This window comes from Myotis myotis, unplaced genomic scaffold (assembly GCF_014108235.1).
Source record: "Myotis myotis isolate mMyoMyo1 unplaced genomic scaffold, mMyoMyo1.p scaffold_m19_p_1, whole genome shotgun sequence".
Lineage (NCBI taxonomy): Eukaryota > Metazoa > Chordata > Mammalia > Chiroptera > Vespertilionidae > Myotis > Myotis myotis.
The window spans coordinates 47,130,755-47,142,774 of record NW_023416313.1 but is presented as its reverse complement, the minus strand read 5'-3'; positions in this window follow the sequence as shown (position 1 = coordinate 47,142,774).

The window sequence follows — 12,020 nt, the reverse complement described above, 5'->3', positions numbered from 1 at the left end:
GAAATAGTAAACACCCATGAATAAATAAATAAAAATAATTGGTATGTAAATAGACTAAAATAATTGGACTTGTATGACAATAGTAGACTCCATTTGCTACCTCACAGTCAACACTTTACATATACCAGTACTTCAATCCTCACACTCTTACCCAGTGGAGGTGGTCAAAGAAGGCTTGTAAGAGAAAGTGATGTCTGTGTTGACTCAGAATGGAAAAGCAGGAATCATCCACAAAGAGAAAGGACAAAGAAACTCCTAGGTAGAATACTATCATACACAATAAAGCAGATTCAAGAGAGCAGGATGCATTTAAGGAACATAAGACACTTCAGTAATGAAGAAAGAGGGAAGATTGGTGGTAGATGGAGCAGGATTTTATCTTGAAGATCATGGGGAGCCATTATTTCTACCTAGAAATGTCATTATCTAATAATTGTCTTGGGCATGTGACAGTGAAAAGATGGGAGCACCAGTGAAAAGATGATTGTAATAGAGATTAAAATAAATAATGAGGGTAACTAATAAGTGTATTATTAAATACTTTAAGACACTAGTTCTTATTTTTCTTAGGTTGTAGCTCTATGACGTTTTGCCCTCCTGCCCTATTGTACCAATCCACTTTCTCAAGCCCACATATGGCTGGCTCTGTGCCTAGTTACTGTTCCAATTGTCAGGCAGACTCCAGTGGTGTTCAGGCCAATCACATCTCTTGAAGTGGTGCATCCTTTGATTAATGAATTGCTCGAGCACTCACTGGGACAAGAGTGCCACCTGGTGTTGTGTCGCTGACTATTCACAATCACCAACTGCTTTCTTTTCACTTGAGCTACTTTGGGATGACGCCACTGAAGTTTCCCCCCCAGGAGTAACTTGAAAGAGAAAATTGTTAACAAATGTTTTGCCAAATACAACAGAAAGGGAGCCCAGACCCTTTTTCAATATAAACTCAGTGCTACTGCCTGAGTTTAGCAGATTGGTTGCTACATACTGGAAAATGCTTAACCTACATCCTCTGAACTCTTGTTATTATTGCTTTTAACAGATGTACAGGTATTTTAAACTTAAATTTAAGAATAAAGCAAAATTATGATCTAGGACTGAAATAAGTTAAGTACAAACCTACCCTGATGTCTCTCATAGAGGCTCATCTCAATAACAACTTCTGAGAAGGGATTCCAGAGGTTGTTTGAAAGTGCATTCCTTAATGTCTGCAAAGAAGGCTGTAAGCTTTTGCAGACAGACCAGCTATTTAAACTACTTTAAAAGAATTATTGAAGAAAGAAATTTCCTTAAAACCCTGGAGAAGGACCAGGCATAGATTCTTTCTGCCTCCTCCTCCCCACACTTTTCCACAGACAGTTTTGCTTTACTTTCCTCCTCTTCTGGCTTCATTTTTTCTCTCATATTTGTTGCAAAAATAAGCTCCTACTACCTGAAACTTTATTGCTATTTTTTGAATCAAAGTATAATATACTGTCACTGCACATCTAAAAATGCCACTGCACACATTTGGTGAGCATGTGATGTAAATTGGCATTCTATACATGAAAATAAAACCTATCTTTACTGAGTATCTACCCTAATAAAAGATAAACATACAAATTGACTGTACCTTTGCTATGCCTTAAGCCATGCCCACCAGCCAATCAGAGTGACTGTATGCAAATTAACCCAACCAAGATGGCGGCCAGCAGCCACGGAGCTGGAGCAAGCAGGAGGCTTGGTTGCCAAAATGATGGTGGAAGCCAAGCTTCCCATCTGACGTGGCAGCTCTGAGCTCCAATCAAAGCAACAAAGTTTTAATTATAGAAGGTAAATAAACCCCAGATACCTGCTTTCAGCTGGTCGTGACCATGGAGCTGGAGGGAGCAGGAGGCTTCCCTCCTGCCTGCCCTGGCTGGCTCTGAGCTCCTCTCAAGGCTACAAAGTTTCAATTATAGAAGGTAAATAAATCCAGAATAAAAAAATTTTAAAAAAGGAGAGGCTGGGAGCTTCCATCGCTGGAGGGGCTTGGCCAGCCTGAAAATGGCCCTAAGCTCCTCACCCAGACTGGCCAGGAAATCCAGTGGAGACCCCCCACCCTAATGGGGGTGTGGCCAGCCTGAAAACAGACATCAGCCCCTCACCCAGGTTGGCCAGGCACCCCAGTGGGGACCCCCACCCTGAAGGGGGTATGACCAGCTGCAAACAGCCATCAGCCCCTCACCCAGGCTGGCCAAGCACCCAAGCGGGACCCCCACCCTGATCCAGGACACTCTTCAGGGAAAACCAGCCGGGCCCCACCCGTGCACCAGGCCTCTATCCCATATAATAAAAGGGTAATTTGCAAATTGACCCTAGCAGCAGAACAACTGGGAATGACTGGTCACTATGACACACACTGACCACCAGGGGGCAGAGGCTCAATGCAGGAGATGCCCTCTGGTGGTCAGTGCGCTCTCACAGGGGGAGCTCTGTTCAGCCACAAGCCAGGCTGATGGCTGCCAGCACAGCAGTGGTGGCGGGAGCCTCTCCCGCCTCCTCAGCAGCACTAAGGATATCCGACTGCAGCTTAGGCCTGTTCCCCGATGGCAAGTGGACATCCCCTGAGGGCTCCCGGGCTGCCAGAGTGATGTCTGACTTCCAGCTTAGGCCCAATCTCCCAGAGAGTGGGCCTAAGCCAGCAGGTGGACATCCCCCAAGGGGTCCCAGACTGCAAGAGGGCACAGGCCGGGCTAGGGACACCCCCAAGTGCACAAATTTTTGTGCACCGAGCCTCTAATATATATATAACTTGATTTAATCCTCACAAAAATCTGCTAATGAAGATTTTATTGTTCTCATTTTAATATGGGAAACTGAATCTCAGAAAAGATTATACAAGTTCACATATCTATGGAGTGGTAGAATCATTCCAAATCCAAGTATCTCTGACTCTGAACACCTGTTCCTCAACCATTATGCTTCATTGCCTCTAACCATAAATCTCTAATTCATAAGGATACATTAGTACCAACTACCTCTTAAGTAAAACCAAATATAAATTATGTATAAATGTCAAAACTGATATAAATTTGAAAGTAAAGTGGTCATTCAAAACTTACTGCAAACCTACAATAATTAAGACAATGGGTAGTGGCATAAGGATAGACACAGAAATATAATAGAATTAAGAGTCCAGAAGTAAACCCATACATCTAGGGCAGTTGTCGGCAAACTGCGGCTCACGAGTCACATGCGGCTCTTTGGCCCCTTGAAAGTGGCTCTTCCACAAAATACCACGTGTGGGCGCGCATGTACAGTGCAATTGAAACTTCATGGTCCATGCGCAGAAGTCAGTATTTTGTGGAAGAGCCACGCTCAAGGGGCCAAAGAGCCGCATGTGGCTCGCGAGCCGCAGTTTGCTGACCACTGATCTAGGGTCAACTGATTTTAGGCAAGAGTGCAAAAATCATTCAATGGAGAAAGAATAGTTGTATCAACAAATAGTGCTGGAACAAGTGAATAGCACATTCAAAATGATGATATTGAACACGTACCTCACCCCATATGCAAAATTAATTCAAATGGACTAAAGACCTAAATGTAAGAGCAAAAACTTTAAACTCTTACAAAGAATATGAACATAAATCTTTCCGACCTCAGATTAGAAAATGGTTTCTTAGATATGATATCAAAAGTACAGCATCAAAACAAAAAATATATAAATTGTACTTCATTGAAATTTTAATCTTTTTCACTCCAAAGAATGCCATCAAAATAATGAAAAGTCACTCCAAAGGATAGGACAAAATTTTTGCAAATCTTATATCTGATAAAGACTTGTACCTGGAATATACATATAAAAAACCCTTTAGAACTCAATAATAAAAAGACAAATAACCCAACTTTAAAATGAACAAAGGACATGGAAGTACCTGGAGAGTATTAAGCAAAGCAAAAAGAGCCAGTCAGAGAAAGACAAGTATCACACAATCTTATTTATATGTGTAATCTAATGATTAACAAAATAGAACCAGGGACATGGAAGCTTGGAACAGACAAATGAATGTCAGAGGGAAGGGGGAAGGGCTGGAAGAGATAAACCAAAGAACTTACATGCATATATTCATAACCCATGGACACAAATAATAGTGTGGTAAAGGCCTGGGGGTGTGCAGGAAAGGGCCAGAGGGGTTGAGTGGGAGGGGAAGGTGACATCTGTAATTCTTTCAAAACTAAAGATAAATTAAAAATAATAATAAATAAAATAAGCAAAGGGTCTGAATAGATAGTTCTCAAAAAAGACATTGAAACAGTCAATATGCACATTAAAAGCTGCTCAACATTATTAGCCATCAGAGAAATGCAAGTCACAACTACTATAAGATATTATTTCATTCCCTCTAAGATGACTATAATAAAGAAGACAGACAATAACAAATGTTAGTGAGAATGTGGAGAAAATAGAACCATCATACATTGTTCATAGGACAGTAAAATGGAGGAGTCACTTTTGGAAAACAGTCTGGCAGTTACTCAAATGGTTAAACATAGTTACCACATGATCCAGCAGATCCATTCCTAGGTATATATCCAAGGGAAATGAAAACATAGTCACACAAAAACATGTACACAGATGTTCACAGCAACATTATTTATGATGGCCAAAATGTGGAAACAACACAAAGCATATCAACTAATAAAGGGATAAACTAAATGTGATATATTCATACAGTGAAATATTATTCAGTAATAAAAAGAAATGAAGTAATGATACATGCCACAACATGGATTAACTTTGAAAACATTATGCTGAATGGGAAATATAGTTTCAAAGGATCACAAATTGTTTGAGTCCATTTATATGCATTGTCATGAATGGGCAAATAGATAGTGACAGAACGTAGATTTACAGCTGCCTAGGACTGGGGAAGATGAGATTGAGAGGTGATGGCTAAGGGACACGAGGGCCTTTTTCAGGGTAATGAAAATCTTCAAAAATTAATTTTGGTGACAAAGGCATAACTCTGTGAATATACTGATAGCCTTTGAATTGTACACTTTAAGTAGGTGAATTGTATCTCAGGTAAGTGATGTCAATAAACCAAAAAAAACCCACAAGTTGTATGTCATGGTCATTCAGGAATACTTATCCTTGAACACAGAAGCAGAGAAACACATGCCATTTTTTTCTGTTTTACAATGGAGCTATTTTTGTCCCTAGCCATTGTCAAAAACAATAGAGCAATAGCAGGTAATTTAAGGAACCTAACAGTTGGGTGTGCTACCAAAAGGGGCAGGCGGTTTAACAGAGAGAAGAGGGAAAGAGATTGTCAAAGAGAGCTCTGCCAAAACCTTGGGACTGTACTGACAGAAATTAAAGATCTAAATATGTGGAAAGACACCCTATATTCATGGTTTGCAAGATTTAATTGATAAAATGGCAATACTCCACAAATTAACCTACAGATTCAACACAATCCCTAGCAAAATCCCAGCTATCAGTTTTGCAGAAATGGACAATCTTATTCTAAATTTACATGTAAATTTAGAAAACCAACAATACCTCAAATAATCTTGAAAAATAAGAATCAGCCATGGCTGGTGTGCTCAGTGGTTAGGGTGTTGGCCTAGGCAACAAAGGGTTGCAGGTTCCATTCCCATCAAGGTCATTTAGCTGGGTTGTAGGTTTGATACATGGCCCTGGTCAGGGCACTTGCAGGAGGCAACAAATCAATGTGTCTCTCTTACATCAGTGTTTTTTTTCTCTCTCTCCCTTCCCTCCCTTCCTCCCACTCTCTCTAAAAATCAATGGAAAAAAATATTCTCAGGTGAGGATTACCAAAAGAAAACAAACAAATAAATAAATAAATAAATAAATAAATAAATAAATAAATGGAATCCATTTGGAGGATTCACACTTTCTGATCTCAAAAATGTCTACAATACTACAGTCATCAAGATGGTGTGGTATTGGCATAGAATAATCATATATCAGTGGAACAGCATTGAGAGTCCACAAATAAACCTTCCTATGTAAAATTAACGTCATACTTTCATGGTGCATGTGTGGCAACAACCAACCTAAATTTTGGTTGGCTGTCCATCCTGCTTTTGAAGAGTGACAACAACAAGTTCTTAGTACAATTATTCATAATAGCTGAAAATAAACACAAGCCAAATGTCCATCAACTGATAAGTAGAACATGGCATACATATACAACTGAAATAGTGCCACTGAAAAGGGCCCGGGCCCAGAGCAGGTTTGCCTCGGATGTCCTGTTCTGTGTGGGTTCTTGACTTTGTGCAGGAAAGATTTCACAATATGAGTCCAGGTGATTTTGAGAGTAGATTTATTAATGCTGGGGACAGTGAAACAAAGGAAGGGCTTAGGGTAGAAACCGCAACAGGAAAGAGCCAAGGCAGTGCTCTGCTCTGGCTGTCTAGAAACTTGATAGGAAAGGAGTGAGCCATACTGGGATGCATGAACTCCCTGAGAAGTAAAAGTAGCAGTGAAAGAAGTGAGCCAATGTGGGGCTGTTTTTAGCTCCCTGAAAAGTCTAGGATAGAAGAAGCAACAGGAGAGAACCTAGGCTGTGCTCTGCATTGGCTCTCTAGGATTGTTAGAAGAAAGAAGTGAGCCATGCTTGTTAGCTCACTGAGAAGTCAGAGAAAAGGGGGCCATGGAAACAGGCTGAGGGAGTAAGCCCTGGACAAGCTGCCACTCACTGCCTGTTAGTCTCCTAGTTGCAGGTTCATCCCTTAGATGCAAGTCTAGAATTTAGGAAAGAAAGTAAGGATGCACACCTGAGAAGAAAGAAAGGTGTGGGCCTGCTTCAGAGACAGCCCTCCCCCCCCACACACATGCTGATTTTGAAAGAATGTGGTAAGTCAGATGTGAATGTAAAACACTGCATATCTCTAAATCTCATGTAGCTGCCCTTCAGAAAATATTAAAGACATTGATTTCAAAAATTAAAGAGCTAGTGAGCAAATGAAGGAGATGTACATAAAGTAGTGAAACTGCTGCAAAGGTTACCTTGATGATATTGAAGATACACGTCATGAAGGCAAGTCATGGCCACACACAATGGACTTTCATGTCCCCTTTGCTGTGGGAAGCAAGGAGAAAAATGAGTCAATATACTTGTGCCAAACATGCAGTGTTGGCAAGCTTTAATATTTTTCAGTTCCTTTAACCAGCATTCAAATGACAATAACAGAGAGTCAGGAAATCATATTGCTTTAGGAGAAGCCTGACTCTTCAGTTCATCTTTGAAAATATTGAATCTCTAAGGGATATAACCATACAGAGTATACATGTAATATCTTAATAATGAAGAATTGCTTTTTAAAAATATTCATTTTTACTGGGAAGAGCCATTCAAGGATTCAAGGTAGAAAATGCAAGGAATATTCTGAGTAGATATATAGGTCAATTTCCTTAATGTAAATATTATACTTTTGTTGTATTTTTAATTTTATAATTCATTTCCTTAATGTATACGATAAGCATATACACAGATACATATGCATATGCACTACCTTTATAAGTTTTATATTAAATATAGGAACTAATACGTAATTATTGATGAGTTTACATACCAATCTTCTTTTGCTTGCTTATGCTACTATAATAAAAATCTCAGTCTCTCAGGGATTTACAGCATTTACAACAACAAAAGTGTTCTTACTGGTGATTAGTGTGTGCTCCACATCCCCTTCCTTTCATGATCTGGGTACAAAGTAGCCTCTATGTGGAACTTTGTCACTTTTGTGGCAGAGGGAAAAGAGAGAGAGCAGGACATAGGATGTCTCTTCTTAGAACTTCTGGCCAGAAATGGCACACAACTTCCACTTATACTCCTGTGGCCAATGCGTGTAACCTGGCAACACCTGACATCACTGAGCTGGGAGGTATAACCTTCCCACAGGAAAGGACACCATGAGCCATGTGGCTGAGCCTGACATCACAGGAGGGGGAATCATCAAGCTTTCACAGGAGGAAACAGCAAATATCCTATATAATAAAGAGCTAATATGCAAATGGTTGTCACACCCCCCACGCCCTCGCGCCCTTGTACCCTTGCACCTCACGCCTGCGCTGGGGGACCTGAGGCTGCGCCTCCCGCCCAGCAGGGCTTGACGGGGGTGAGGTCGGCCAGGTCTGGGTCTCATGCAATTTCGAGCATCATATTGGGGGGGGGGGCACTTGACTCTGGCTCCCAGGGTGTGCCCCAGACTCTGAAAGGAGGGAGATTTTCATATACATTTTACTAATTTTCTTTCATCTCTGACATTTCTATTATAGAGAAAGGGCAAATAGCAATATTAAAATATTTCCTTTAATTAATTCCTTTTAATGTGCACAAATTTCATGCACTAGGCCACTAGTATAAGAATAATAATCTGCCATCATGTCAAATAACAGTATCTGAAGGAGACCTTAGAGATCTTCTTGTTCTTTTCATTCAAGCCCACCTATGAGGGAGAAGTCGGAGGCATAGAAAAGAAAAATTATTTACTCAGAGTTATATAACTTATTAGGGTTGAGTCTCTGATAAAGAGTCCCCTCTCTCTCATTATAATAGAATTTACCTTTTTACATGAAAAATCTATAAATGAAAAAGCAATAGAGTAAAGCAAATTAACTACGAATCTGCACAAAAGAAAAATAGATGCCAAGAGTATTTCAACCAGCAAATTCAAATGTATGTTACTAATGATCAATATCATTTATATTCAACAGAGTACTTGAACATAAGCAAAATTATTCATATTTATTTGAGGAAATATTAACAAACAGGTCTTGATTTGTTGTTTTAATGATAGATTTAAGAAAATTATGAAGAATGTTTTAATAATGCAGAATATATTGTGGTTCTGGAGCAGAGTCGGAGACATCATTGTGAGCTCATATTTAGCCGGATGGATAGACAGACAGATGGATACAGAAATAATTACAGGTATGTGTATATACATGGCTTAGTATACATACAAACCTACATTTTTTAGTTGGTCTGTGACCATCTAGAGAAGCAGTGATACCCCATTAGCAGTGAGCGCACTCCATGCTTAGACCTTTGTTCCTAATACCACTCTGTAGTAAACAGAACCAGCGCTCCCTGAGGAAATGGCAGTGTCTAGGTCTGAGGGAGGGAAAATGCAAGATGATCCTGGAGATTTTTGTAGTGCCAGAAAGTTAAGATGTGTTCAAAAAACAAAGTTCAGGGGCACATCAAAGGAGCATAAGGAGCCTAATTAAGAACCCTCAAAAGCCAAAGCCAGAATAATTTAAATCACAAAAATCAACAACATAGCATTGAATTATAACCCAAAGTTTAAAATAACTATACATGAGTTCATAGTGGTATTAATAAGTCCACAAGAAAATAAATGAAGTGATAAATCTTTTTTACAAAAGAATTCTGGATTTATATGTCAATACTCATCTTTCCAGGGGCTTTAATCCTCCCTCACTCTTAGTGTGAGCTAGATATAGTGACTTGCTTCCAAAAATAGATATGGAAAGTAAAAAGTAGTAACTGTATGGTGGAGAAACCTGGCAAACACTACCTTAACCAAGTGCTCAGTCTTAAAATCCCTGGTGATAAATCATGTGGATATATGTACCTCCTGATGAAAAATGAGAACAGTACTAACGACACACACACACACACACACACACACACACACACACACACACACCACACACACATACTCACACACACACACACACACACACACACACACATCAGTGTGTCTGCACTATCTGGTTGTCCAATCTCCCATACTGTGCAGAAAAAGGCATACTAGTGAGAGTCAGCCAGACAGAATGATACACTTTCCAAGCTGCTGTCTCAGAACCAGAGAGGGCACTGGGCTCCTAGACCACTCTTAGGCTTTAGTGTTCAGGACATTTTGGGAATCTGCTTGACCGTGAATAAATTGGGGGAAGCTGGGCTCCAGGAGTCCCACACTTTGGAATGCCTTTATTCAAAAGTTTTAAGTACTTATTTGGTGCCTGGACAGCAAGATATTCCAGGCAAGAGTGCTCAGACCTAGTTCTGTGTGGGTCCAGTTATGTGGAAACACCTTACTCAAAATCTTCTATGTTGGCCTCCAGAACCCTGAACTAGCCACTCCATCTCCATTTTTCCCCTCCCAGGCTCTCTTCCCCCTTTGTGATGATTGCAACAAATGGGGGAAAGTATTTAACACAATCAGCATGAGGACAAAGCGGGGTTGGGGTGTGGATGGGGGAAGGCATGGATTGTAACATTCCAGAAACAAAAGGAGCTCTTTTGTCTTAACTTGGTACCAAAATCTTTTGCAAGCATCATACTTAAAACAAAACAATAAAACATAATTATTAAGGACAAAATGAACGAGTTGTGGAATATCATGAACAGTATGAAACCAATACTAGAAAAATAAAAACTATACAAAGTATCAAGGCTATAAATGGCTTTTAAATATGTAAATTCATAGACAATGGTTTGATATCAGTGACTATCTCTGGAACCAAGGAAAAGAGGTCCAATATTGAGTATTTTTAGGGTCACCGAAGGAGAAACACACGAGGCCAAAGTGGTAAGAGATTATAAATTTATTAGTTCATCTGGATACCAGATGGGCTGAGCCCCAAAATGGCACCAGCGCCCAAAGATGGGGAGTCAGAGATTTTTAGAGGATTCTAGGCGGGCTTTTTCTAGGCGGAGAATTCTCTGTGCAGGTCCAGATTCTGGGAAAGTCTGGAGGGGAGAGATAATGGTCTTAGCAAGTGGAATGTGACCTAAGCAAGTGGAATGTTTGTTGTGAAGTGGCCTAAAGGTCAGTTCCCGGGGAAGGGGTACCTAGGCTGTTAAATTTCTTCTGGGATCAGTGTTTTCTTCTCCATTCAATTAACTATTTTTACAATCATCTCTGTCTTCTTCGTACCTCACATTACTTAGAGAGTTCAAATAGTAAGGAAATGCCAGGTTTCATATACTACCTGTACCACAACCTTTACTCTTTTTTTCAGAATTATAATAATGTTAAAATATTACTTTCATAATCCTCAACTCAGATGAGCATTAATGTTTCTTTTACGTAATTATCCCAATGGGAACTAGAAATCCTCCTATGAAGTGGGGAAAAGAGAACAGTGACACTTTCACAGAACCTTCAAAATTTTCAGGATGGCAACCATTTTTTGAAATATAACAGTCGAAAAAGAAACACACAAATAAATAAAAAGAAATGATAAGAAAAGGAAGATAATATCCTGAACCACAATATTAGGTTTTTACTTAGTTACATCACAGAGAAAGATGGCAAAATATTTAAAGAAACTTATGTTCTTTAGAGAGGCTGTTGGATTTACATCAAATAAAAGGAAAAACAGTTGAATAAACTTTGGGTCTTCATTTCTCTTTCTTTCTCTCAGGGTAAACTGAAAAATAAAAGGACAAATGTAAGTACCATTTATAACATGGCATGCGTTTTTTAAATCTATTTAAATGAATGTCAAATAGCTTAGACTGTCGTTCTGCAATTTCCAATTTTCACCAACGAAAATAATTCAAGCTTGCCCTTGACCCATGGCAGCTGAATTCTTCTGCTGAGCTAGGGGAGCAGACATCCCACGAGGTATTGTAAAGTCCTCTCCTCATCACTGATATCATGCTATTCTTCAGGCTTCAAAGTCACAAGCTCCCAACATCACTCCTCAGAGTCAATTCCTAAACACCTATCTCTTACCTTCATTAATTACAAGCCAACAAGGTCTTCTTCAAGTTAGACCTCTAGGAAGAAAATCTTACCACTTTGGACTGAAACAAACCACATTTTAAAATAACCAATTTGCAGAGACAGGAAGCTCTTCCTTGCCTGAATGCACAATATGTAGGTATTATCATGTGGCAAAGTCCAGTTAGTGGAATAAGTATCATGGTCAGTTTGGAAAATATGAATGGAATTCATGCTAAAAATCACTAGACAACTTGTTTTAAGAAAGTTTCCTTTTTAATTTTTTCCAAAATATTACAACCAAAATGTATAAAACATGTTTAAAT